The sequence below is a fragment of the Triticum aestivum genome, chromosome 4A, assembly GCF_018294505.1.
Source record: "Triticum aestivum cultivar Chinese Spring chromosome 4A, IWGSC CS RefSeq v2.1, whole genome shotgun sequence".
NCBI lineage: Eukaryota > Viridiplantae > Streptophyta > Magnoliopsida > Poales > Poaceae > Triticum > Triticum aestivum.
The window spans coordinates 199,090,701-199,103,622 of NC_057803.1; positions in this window are offsets into that span (position 1 = coordinate 199,090,701).

The window sequence follows — 12,922 nt, forward strand, 5'->3', positions numbered from 1 at the left end:
CCTACCTCTCGCTTCCGCCATGAGCATCTGACGTCCTCTTTGTCGCACTCGCTCCTTCGGGGATGCCGACGCCGAGTTCATCCTCCCCTGCGTCACCCCCGGACCTGCGCTGGGCCCCGTCGCCGCACGACACCCGCCCCGGCACCCGCGTCTCCGAACGCGCGCGTTCTTCGTCGCCCTGGCGCCCCTCCGCGTTGTGCGCCCCACCGCCGACGCCCTCGCCGGGGCTCCCCCAGCCTTCCAGGTTCCTGCAGCCCCTCCTCCCTCCATGCACCACATCAACATCTCTTCGTTCATCCCCTTCAAGCTCAGCATCGACAGGGATAACTACTCGAAGTGGCGCCAACTCTTCTGGTTCGTCCTGTGCAAGTACCACGTCAAAGAGCACGTCCTCGAGGAGGCCGAACCGCTGCACGACGACGCCGTGTGGCGGAACGACGACATCACGCTGGTGCTGTGGATCTACACCATGATCTCCGATGAGTTGTACGACGTCATCCAGTCGCCCGAGTCCACGGCGTACCACCTCTGGCAGCAGCTGGAGATCTTCTTCCGCGACAACACCGCCGGCCGCGCGGTGCACATCGGCGCTGAGTTCCGTACCACCGTTCAAGGCGAAATGACCGTCGCACAGTACTGCCGCCGCCTCCAGCAGCTCGTCTTCGCACTGGCTGACGTCGGCGAGCTGGTCACTGACCGCTCTCTCACGCCACAGCTGGTGCGCAGGCTGAGCCGGTGTTTCTAGACGATGGCCACCCTGCTGCCTATGCAGCAGCCCTTCCCCACCTTCGTCTAGGCGAGGTCACGGCTGCTCCTGGAGGAGATCAATATCACCGAGCATGAACGCACCGCTGGCACCACGGCACTCGCCATCAACCACGGCGGGCCCTCCTTTGGTGACCGCCCTCCGCCGTCCTCACCGTCCGACAAGGGGAAGGCGCCCGCCTCCGGGAGTCCCTCAGCTCACCGTGGTCGTGGGCACGACCGTGGATGCGGCCGTGGCCACGGCTCCCCCGGCGCCTCGTCCAGCTCCAACCCGAGGCACGGCCAGCCGACCCAGCAGCCATGGATGGGGTACTTCGCCCCTGGGGATCTTCGTCCCCGTCACCACAGCAGTGGCGCTCCCCCTGGGTGCCGCCCAATGCCGCGGGCGTTCTCGGCCCACGCCCGCCCGCGCCCCAGCAGGCGTACCGGGTGGCCGGGCCATCGTCCTCCGCGCCGCAATGGGACCAGCAGGGCATGATGGCCCATGCCTTCGCCAACCTTAAGATGCAGCAGCCACCCAGCAGCTCAGAGTGGCTCATGGACACTGGGGCCACCAGCCACATCACCGGCTCCTCGGGTAACCTCACCAAACTCATCTCCTCTTCATCGCATCATCCTCTTCCTATTGGCGACAGTTCGACGATCCTTGTAGTTGCTACTGGTTCCACCACTCTTTCTCCCCACCCCTTCCACCTTCACAACATCTTAATTTTCCCTCAAATCATCAAAAACCTAATTTCTGTTCGTCGCTTTACTAGAGATAATTGGTGTGTTGTGTCTTTTGACCCGTTTGGCTTCTTTGTGAAGGACATGGCAACGGGGAAACTTCCCATGAGGTCCAATAGCTCCCGCGATCCATACTTGTTTCTCCCACAACATGGCGGTCCTCTGGCGTTCTCTGTTTCCAGCACCAGCGACCTATGGCACTTGCGGCTCGGCCATCCTAGTCGTGCGTCTCTTTCTGCCTTAGCAAATAATTTTTTTAGTTCATGTAATAACGATGTGCCAGACTCCCTCATGTGTGGTTCTTGTAAGCTTGGAGAGCATACACATTTACCGTTTTCACAATCAACTTCTTTTACTACTGCTCCCTTCCAGCTTATACACTGTGATTTGTGGACGTCCCCCATATGCTCTTTTTCTGGTTATCAATACTATCCCGTTGTCTTAGATGATTACACTCACTACTCCTGGGTTTTTCCTTTGCGCACCAAATCTGATATGATCGCCACTCTCCAACGTTTCTTTGCTTATGTCTCCACCCAATATAATGCTTCTATTAAATGTGTGCAGTGTGACAACGGTGGCGAATTTCTCTCCATCTCCCTCCGGGATCACTTCTCATGCCTTGGTGTGGTCTTCCGGCTCTCCTGCCCCCACACTTCACCACAAAATGGGAAGGCGGAACGTCTCTTACGCACCACTAACGACGTCCTCCGCACCCTCCTCGTCCACACACACATGCCGCCCGCATATTGGGTTGAGGCTCTCCACAGTTCCAACCACCTCATCAACCGGCGCCCGTCGTCCGCGGTCACCCAGCTCACCCCATATTTCCTTCTTCACAGGCAGCATCCCTCTTACGACCATTTGCATGTTTTTGGGTGCCTCTGCTTCCCCAATCTCACCCATCAAACACCAGATAAGCTCGCGCCTCGCTCCACGCCCTGCGTCCTCCTCGGTTACCCCTTAGAGCACAAGGGCTACCGCTGTCTCGACTTAACCAGCCGCAGCGTACACATCTCCCGTCACGTGGTATTTGATGAGCGCACCTTTCCTTTTGCCAACCTCACCGCAGATCCTCCCACACCCGCCCGAGCCGCAGAAAATCTACAGCCCCTGCTAGCGCATCCCTAGATCCTACCTACTTCGTACCGGGCCCCCGCATCCCCTCCGGGATCTACGCGTGCAGGACCGCACCTGCCGCCCTTGGCCGCCGTGCGCGATCTTTGTCTAGATCCGCCGCATGCGCCCGCCGCCCGTCCCATGCTGCCAGCTGGCCCCGCGATCCCACCTGCCTCCCCATGCACTCCCACGCCCTCGCGTCGCGACACCCCGCGCCCTGGTGCTCCACCCTCGCCCACTCCACGCCAGCTGAGCCCCAGGCCTACCACTACCACCCCCACTCCCATGCAACCAAACGCGTGGCTCCCCCCATGCACACGAGCCCGCACACCATGCAACGTCCTCCCCAGCCTGTGCTGCTCCGCCTTGTCTGCCGCCGCGTGCCGTTGCTGTTCCACCGCTGCACAATCTTCACACCATGCGCACTCGAGAGAAATCCAGCATTGCACAACCCAAACATCCCATTAGCCTCTCGGTCACCACGATCAGTCCCGTTCCCTCCTCTTACCGTGTAGCTCTCAAGGATCTGAACTGGGCCAATGCTATGTTAGAAGAGTACAATGCGCTGTTGCAGAATGACACTTGGTCGTTGGTTTCTCGTCCTGCAGGTGCTAATGTGGTGAGTGGCAAATGGATCTTTCGCCACAAATTGAACCCTGATGGCTCTCTGGTGCGGTACAAGGCTCGCTGGGTCCTCCGAGGCTTCACCCAGCAAGCCGGCATGGACTACGGGGAAACTTTCAGCCCCGTCGTCAAGCCGACCACGATCCGCGTCGTCCTCAGCCTCGCCGCTGGCAGCTCGTGGCCCATACACCAGCTCGACGTAAAAAATGCCTTCCTTCATGGGCATCTCACCAAGACCGTTTACAGCTCACAACCTGCCGGCTTCATCGACTCCACTCGGCCTACGGACGTGTGTCGTCTCAACAGGTCGCTCTACGGGCTCAAACAGGCGCCGAGGGCTTGATTTGCTCGCTTCACCTCGTACCTGCTCTCCTTGGGATTTCGGGCCTCCAAAGCAGACTCCTCCTTGTTCTCACTTCATCGCGGCACCAACACTGTGTATCTACTACTATACGTCGATGACATCATTCTCACCGCCACTACACCATCCTTCCTACAGTCCATCATCACCTCCCTCCACCGTGAGTTCTCCATGACGGACATGTGACCCCTTCACCACTTTCTAGGCATCAAGGTGCATCATATCCCCATTGGCCTCCACCTGTCGCAAGAACAGTATGCGCTGGAGATTCTTGACCGCGTGGGTATGCTCAATTGCAAACCCGTGTCCATGCCAGTCGTCACCGCCGCCAAGCTCTCCGCCACCAGTGGACACCCTTTCCATGATCCCTCGCTCTACCGCAGCTTGGCGGGCACGCTCCAATACCTTACACTGACACGTCCAGATCTCTCATATGATGTTCAACAATGTTGTCTCTTTATGCTTGATCCCAGGGAGGTTCACTACCAGATGGTGAAGCGGGTACTCCGCTATGTATGAGGCACAACTCACCTCGATCTGCAGTTCTACCGCAACTCCAGCAGTGACCTCACGGCCTACTCCGACGTGGACTGGGCGGGGTGACCAGACACCCGCAAGTCCACCTCCGGCTTCGCGGTCTACCTCGGCCCCAACTTGGTGAGTTGGTCGTCGAAATGACAGAGCATGGTGTCCCACTCAAGCGCCGAGGCCGAGTACAGGGGCCTCGCCAACGCCGTCGCCGAGGTCAGCTGGCTCCGGCAACTCCTCGCCAAGCTTCGTCGCCCGGTGTCCCGCGCCACCGTCATGTACTGCGACAACATCTCCGCCATGTACATGTCGAGCAACCCGATCCAGCATTAGCCTACCAAGAACATGGAGATCGACCTCCATTTCATCCGGGAGCGCGTCTCTCTCGGGCAAATTCGCGTTCTCCACGTGCCGACGATGTCGCAGTATGCTGACATCTTCACCAAAGTGCTACCAACAAGTGTGTTCATCGACTTTCGTTCCAGCCTCAACGTCGGCGAGCACCACATTTCAGCTGCGCGCGCGGGGGGGGTGGGGGGGTGTTGGAAACCCGACCGCGGCCCACATGCAGGAGAGCAACCACCTGGACCGGTTCCTGCGGTGACCACGGTGCCCACGCTCGCGCACACTCCCACGACTCCATGCACGGCGTGATTGCCGCTTATCCTATACAGACTGTTGTAACGATACTAGCGTAGGGAGTGTGCCTCCGTTGTATTTAAACTCATGAGCTCTTCAGATGGAATATAAAAGTGATTCCCTCAATCCAACTTCTGCGGGCTGGCTGCAGTGACAAGGCGCATGAGGATAAATGTGAAACAACAAGTGTGTGAAGTGGATAGTGATTAACAGCTACAGGGAGAGTGATCAGAATGTGGACCTGTTTTTTGTTTTTTTCTTCCTACATCCGGATGGTGCCTAGAACTGGCCAGAGAGATATCATTGTGGTATCAACTATAATTAAAATGGGTTTACAGGCTGTGCATAACAGTATATTTGTAGCGCCCTTGGGATTATTATGCACTAGCATATTAAATTACTCCCAAACTAATAATAAATAATGGATAGAGGAAGTAGTAATTACAGTAAGTGTGATGACGTGTGCGGTACCTACAACCAAAGTGTTGATGAAAATACAACTCCCACAAAATTATATGCATGTCAATATTCTCTAGCATTGCAACCACAGACCTAGCTATTTGTTGCCATTACATTTTGATCAATTCTCTCAAATACTAGATTCGTCGAAGATTAAAAGGCCCTTGATCCCATTCTCTGGAACCAAGGCACCATGTAGCTTTTGACAGAATTTTTATCCCGTTGCATCGCACGGGTCATTTTCCTAGTATATATATATATATATATATATATATATATATATATATATGATACTGGCTAGTCTATGATATACTAGCTACGTCACTTAGGGCATGGTTAATAATACAACCAACGGTCGGCTATAAGAAGTTTCCATGTCATATATAGCCAATCTCTTAGCCGGCATGTACAATAATAAAAGTTTTAAATATGTCGTGGAATTGACACGACAGATGTCCTAGAGCAAGGACTTAGTTGTAGGGCCATCTCACTAGGAAGCTTAAAGGGGTTAATCGGGACAAAGGACACGAGAGAGTTTTATGCTAGTTCGGCCCCTTACGATGAAGGTAAAAGCCTACGTCTAGTTGGGATTGGTATTGCTGAGGTTTCGACTTCCAAGAGGCTCAACTCGCCGGCTTGGTTATCGACTTGGTTGTTTCTTGCCCTAAACCGCCACCGGGTCGTCCCCTTATATACACGGGTTGACGCCAGGTGGCCTACAGAGTCCCGACCGGCTCATAATCGTGTCCGGCTCGGTGACTTTCTTTACATGTCTTTCTGTACAAGTATTTCCTTACACATGGCAGTTTACTTACAATATCGGGCCTCAAGCCGGCCCCAGGCCTTTGGGCCTTCTATAAGACTTAATAAACTACAAACTTGGATGTTTACTAAGCTTCTTGCATAACCCGCCATTGAAGCTGACCCGGCCCCTCCTGGGCGGGTCTCAACTGATAGTAATATCCCCAACATTAGGCCCCAGGTTGACTTTGAACTTTGTTCTTTGTCAATCTCCAATACTTAGTTGGAATCCATCCTCTGTTTGAAAACTTCTGTAACCCTCCATGACGTCATCTTTTGAAAACACAAAAAACCTTCATGACGTCATCTTACAACGGATCTTTCATTTTTTTAATGCCTTCCGAGAATCAAGGCGTCTGTTCAGTTGGATAATTATTATTGGGTCTCCTTGATTTTCGTGCCCGCCCGTTCGCATCTGCCCTTCTAAATAGGCACGCGGCCGATCCTTCCTATTCTCATTTCTTCCTCATCTTCTTCCTCTCGCAACCTCCGTCGCTGCTCGAGCTCCACCGCCGCCGCAACTCTCATCGTCGTCGTCAAGCTTGGCCGCTGCATTATCCTGAGTCCGACCAAAGAACGCGGCGACTCTTCGCGGCAGGCCTGCATCTTGTAAGTTTTCTTCTCTCTCATGCAGCTAGATCTGTTCTAGGTTTGCAAGTTCTTTAGTGTTCTTCACCTGTTCGCCATGGATCATCTTGTAGATCTTCTCCGCAACTTCTTTTGATCCAAAGAAGAGATATAACTCGCGTGGTAGTTGTTTGGCATTCATTTTTGATATTAGTAGATCCCTTTTGCCTGTATAGATGCTTCTTTACAGTCGACGAACTCATCTGTACTAGGTTTTTATGTCTAGAATATTTTCCTTTTTGAAACAGCCTTTTGATCCAAAATGATAATGATAGCTAGGCGAAACTTGTTTATGCCAACACTTAGCTGAATCTGCTTTCCGAAAAAATCTGTAGTCATGGCGGCTTACCATTCCGGCTTTCTTTTCCCTATATGTCATTAGCCCTTAGTGAAGCCGCCGTTACTTGTTTTATAATTTCAACCTTTAACTGTTAATTGACCCGACACTTTATTTTTCCTTTTCCAGTCCCTTATTCATCACGCCGTCAAAGACACCCACCATCTGCAATTGGGTTCCCTCAACCATAACTGAGGAGCGTCTGAAAGAGTTCTTCCTCATTGGATTTCTACCTTCAAGAAACGTCATGTCTTATCGTGCTCCTGACCCGGAAGAAGAATGACCCAATCCGAAAGACGGGGAAGTGATCATCTTTACTGATCACATGAACCGGGGCTTCTCACCGCCCGGTTCAAAAATTTTCAGAGAAGTTCTTCACTTCTTCAAACTCCATCCTCAGGATATTGGGCCCAATTCCATATCCAATATATGTAACTTCCAGGTGCTCTGTGAGGTATATCTTCAGCAAGAACCGACTGTGGAACTATTTAGAGAGTACTTCTATCTGAACCGGCAAAACGAGTGCACCAATGGCCTTAGCTTAGAACTTGGAGGCATCTCGATTCAGCGCCGGCAGGGTGCAGTTTTCCCTCTCATAGTTTTACCAAGTCACCCAAAGGACTGGAACCAAACTTGGTTTTACTGTCAGGACATCTCACCCGCCAATGAGAAGCCACTACTGGGTTACCGCCCCGATCGTCTTGACACCAAGTTCGCCCTACCAGACAAACTTACCGTTGCTGAACGCAAGAAACTGATTCCAACTATCAGAAGAATCAATGGTTTGTTGGGGAACGGTTTAACTGGAGTCGATCTAACCCGCTGCTGGATCTCATGGCGGATTATTCCATTAAGCTGTCGTTCAAAGTTGATGCATGAATATGGTGGAGACCCGGATGACTCTCTCCTTCATACTCCGGCTCAACTAACCGAAGAAGATGTTGTCGCAATGTAAAATCTTCTGGTGAATGCGAAGTACGAAGATTGCAGTGTTGTTGGGTTAAATCCCTTCTGTAAATTTAACCCGGTACCAGAAGTAAGGGCATTCTGATCTTTTTCTTTTTGTATTTTGTCCACCTGTATTGTTTATCACTGATCCTTCCTCTTGTCTTTGTAGGCCAACTCTGACTTTTGGAAAGTGAAGTACGACCATGAAGCTGCCAAGAAGGCGAAACTTGCCGCCATGAACGCCAAGAAATCGACCCAGAGAACGAAGAAGAAAAAGAAAACCACCGTTCAAGATTTGATGAAACTTGATGAATCGTCTGACTCGGAGGTAGCCCTTGATTCCCTTGGCCAACTTTTTAACAATCTTATTGATACTGATCCTTACCAGGATGACACTGGGGCTAGTCAAGCTGGGGAAGCAGAGGTAACTATCATTTCCTCTGACTCAGAGCCCTTACCAAGACACAAAGTTCGATGAGTGATCCATAAAGTAAGGTTTTCCAACCCCTTAGCTCACTTGGATCCCAACTTTCATTTGAAAAAGCAGCAGCATGAAAGCCGCCGTGAAGTTGAGATTGAAGACGAGCCGGCTGTCGTCCCTGAACAGACCCCTCGGAAACGTCCGAACGAGGTTTACTTATTACTGTCCTTACCTTTGTTTTAATGAATCCCGCTCCTTGCATTTCCTTTAACTCCTTTCATTTACCTTTTTAGGAGGTGTCTCGTTCCTCGGGCGACTCATCACAAACAAAATTTCTGGCTTTCAAGACTGCTCCTGGGTAATTAAAAATCCTCTTTTCTTCCGAGTTTGATCAATTGTTATCTTAATGCTGACTATCCTGCAACATTTTTCTTTAGCGGTCAGGCTAAGTCCAAGAAAGCGAAGGCAACAAAACCAGTGGAAGACCCGCCAGTACTGGCATCTGAGCCGGCTAGGCCACCTTCTCCATTAACTGTCGCCCCAGAAGACCCGCCTATTGTCATGAAGCAAATCCTCCAGAGCCATCCCTTGTCAAGACCACTATTAACCCTTCTGCAGCTGGTCCATCAAGCTCAACCGACCCACCGTCTCCCCGTGTTCAAGATGTTCAAATTACTGGGAGCCGCTTTGTTGAGCCGGGGAACCCGACGGTATTGGCACGGTGCACAGCTAAGCAAGAAGCTTTGGAGAGGCGGAAGGTTCATCTTGATGTTGCCAACTATGACCGTCTTAATGCCAGTGCTATCTTATCCGGCTATCTCAGTCATGTACACTCCAGTCATGATTCTGAGATTGAGATGGTCAAGCAGCTTCAATTGAAGTATGAGGTATGTAGTTTCCGGTTTACCAATATTCCTTCAGCCCCCAAGTCTGTAGATTATGAGAGGAACGGAATAACCTGTATACTTAAAATATAGGCCGAGACCTTTACTTCTGAATTTTTGCCTGATATTGGTAGAACAAGACTTCACCCATAGTCCCCAAGGACCAGTTTATTTAATCATTAATGAATCGGTACTTCAGAATTGAACACCATCTGTAAAGTACTTAACATTCTGGTTTATCTTTGATAACCTTGCTGAACTGCGTACATTAGCCCCCAAGTGCCAAGTGCTGTTACTTTGTAAAGGACTTGGGACTTCTAATATGCTGGTAGAGTCGCAAAAATTTGATTTGGCATACATTAGCCCCCTAGTGCCAAGTGGTTTATTCGTAAAGTACTTGGCACTTTGAATTTTCAAGTTGGATACTGGAATTTAAAACCAAATCTTGACTTATCTGAATGTTTCACAGAATGCATTATCTGAACTGAACTCCCAATTGACTGACGCAAAGACCCGGCTAGCAAGCCAGGAGTCAGAAATCAAATCTTCCACCTCCAAATTGCAAATGAGCCTTTCTGAAACAGAGACTTTGAAGACCAGCTTTGCTGCTAAAGAGAAAACTTGGGAAAAGGAGAAAACACTCCTGACCCGTCGAGCTAAGACAGCCGAAACAGCTCTGAAAGAAATTTCAATAGAGCTGAACAATTTAAAGGGCCAGGTGTCTTAGATGGTTGCTGCTATCTTTGGTAAGCTGTCTGAATTGATCTTGAATATATTTTTTGTCAGAATATGATCCGCCAACTGACTCTGTTAAAAATATATACGGGTCCGTGAAGCAAAAATCTGAGCCAAGACCCGTTGATTAAATTGAAGGAAGTATACACCTTGGTTGAACAACCGTACATTGGTACACAATGGGCTCTGGCCGCTATCTCTCTGGTAAATCAAGGACCCAACCGGCTTAGCGATGTCCTGAAGAAGCTATCCATCCTTCTTGCAAGATTCCAAGAGGTAAAACGCTCCTATGCGCGAGCCGGTGCACTGACTGCCCTAAGCCGCCCCAAAGCTTGGGTGCCAGACCTAGACCCGGCGGACGTTGCAAGGGGCTATCCTACCGTGAAGGAGGACGGGTCTCCTTTTGATTAAGATGACTTTATAACTTGCGTTCGTGAAGTCCGGCCTGAGGTGACTAGCCTTGGAGATGACACCAACGTGGACACATACCAGCCGGGTTTTGATAGTGCAAATAAGAAGATGGCCACTCCTTCATACAAAGTTGTTGATCTGATCCCACCTATGAGAGAAGATACATCTGCCCCGGAAATTGACCCGGTCGGCCTGATTGACGACGAAGCTGAATTTGTCGCCATGAACGGCTTTGATTGGTCCAAATCCAACTTCCAGCAGACTCAAGATGGTGAACCCGTGAGGGAAGGACAGTGATCATCTTCACGGGTTTATAAAGCCTTGTAATAGCTTAGCTGTTTAAAACACTGCATGTTTGCTTATGCCATCGCGCATAAAACACTTATACGTGAATCTGTGCTTCCAGATGCCAATGTTTAATGCTTTCTCATGCATCGTTTAATGCTTGTCTCTGCAATGTTTGAACTCTGTTCCTATGAACACAAGGAAAAAACCTGGCAAGGCGGTTTAGAACCAACTGGGCTTAAACACCTAATTTACAGCCCATATGTCCACCTTGTCCTTGTTGATCCTTAGATCGCCGGTTTAAATAAACCGGGTGATGAATTTGATAATTCAATATGTATAAAAAGTTAATACTCCTTGAATACTCAATGATCATCATATCTTAATAGCTTGTACCTTTGGATCCTTGAACCACCGGCTTGAATAACCCGGGTGGCTGTGTTGTTCAATAATTGAGACGACGAAAAAACCCAGGCTATCTCATTTGTAATATTGAAACAACAACAACTCAAAGGCAAGCAACAGCTAACAAACATAAGTTTAACTCTGTATTCAAAAGGTTGGGGGTTTCTGATTCGAATACGATCAGTAACCCGGACCAAAGGGGTTAAGCTAAGGTTCGAATACGACCATATAGCCCCTAGTGGCTTTGGCGTTGCATCGATCAAGAGGGTACCGACAGCTATGTTCTCTTTGGTTCGAATATGACCTATGTTTGAACAGGAAGCCCCCAAATGACCTTGAGAGGTTTTTAACGACCCTGATTCGAATACGATCCAAGTCGGCTCAAAAGTGGTTAAGCTATGATTCGGATATGATCAAGAAGCCCCCAAGTGAGTTTGGCCTTGAGCCGATCAAGAGGGTTACGACAGCTATGCTCTCTTTGGTTCGAATACGACCTATGTTTGAACAGGAAGCCCCCAAGTGACCATGAGATTTACATCTAGATTCGAATACGATCATAAGCCGGACTAAAAAGGTTAAACTTGATTGAAATATGATCAGCTCCTTAATAGTCATTTATTAATAAAGAATAATAAAGATGCATAGTCTTTGAAAAGAAAAGAGACCGATGGTCTTACTTTATTGCTTATCATTGTATATACAATGTGAACGTATGTACATGATGAGAGCCAGTGGCTCAGGTGTAATATGGCTGAAGTTGAGCAATGTTCTACGGCCGGCGGGTCTCCTCTTCCGACTTACGTGAGTCTGCATGCTCTCGAACGTCAATGAGGTAGTAAGACACATTGTTTAAATTTTTACTGACCACAAAGGGTCCTTCCCAAGGTGGGGATAACTTGTGTGCATCTGAAAGATCTTGGACGAGCCGGAGCACCAAGTCGCCTTCCTGAAAAGTCCTGGACTTAACCCGGCGGCTGTGATAACGACGCAGGTCCTATTGATAAATTGCTGACTGTGCTGCTGCTAAGTCTCTTTCTTCATCCAACAAGTCAAGTGCATCCTGTCTGGCCTTTTCATTGTTAGCTTCAACTTAAGCCGTCACACGGGGCGAGTCATGACGGATGTCACTAGGCAACACTGCTTCTGCTCCATAAACCATGAAGAAGTGTGTGTAACCCGTAGACCTGTTGGGTGTAGTATTGATACTCCATAATACTGAAGGCAACTCCTCTACCCAACAACCCGGTGTTCGCTGTAAAGGAACCATAAGCCGGGGTTTTAGCCCTTTCAGAATTTCCAGATTGGCTCTCTCCGCTTGACCATTGGATTGAGGATGAGCTACGGAAGAAACATCAAGCCGGATGTGCTCTCGCTGACAAAATTCTTCCATAGCCCCTTGGGATAGATTTGTGCCATTATTTGTGATAATACTGTGTGGAAACCGAAACGAAAGATTACTTTTTTCATGAACTGAACCACGTGGCTGCATCACACTTACTCACAGGCTCCGCCTCAACCCATTTGGTGAACTTATCAACAGCCACCAAGAGATGCGTCTTTTTATCCTTAGACCTTTTGAAAGGTCCCACCATGTCGAGCCCCCAAACTGCAAACAGCCAAGTGATTGGAATCATCCGGAGCTCTTGGGCCGGCACATGCGCTCGTCGTGCGAATTTCTGACATCCATCACATCTACTGACCAGATCTTCTGCATCAGTTGTGAGCTGTCAACCAGTAAAAACCGTGACGAAATGCCTTGGCCACTAAAGATTTTGACCCGGCGTGATGACCACAATCGCCTTCATGGATCTCACGAAGGATTTCTTGACCTTCTTCGGGGGAAACAG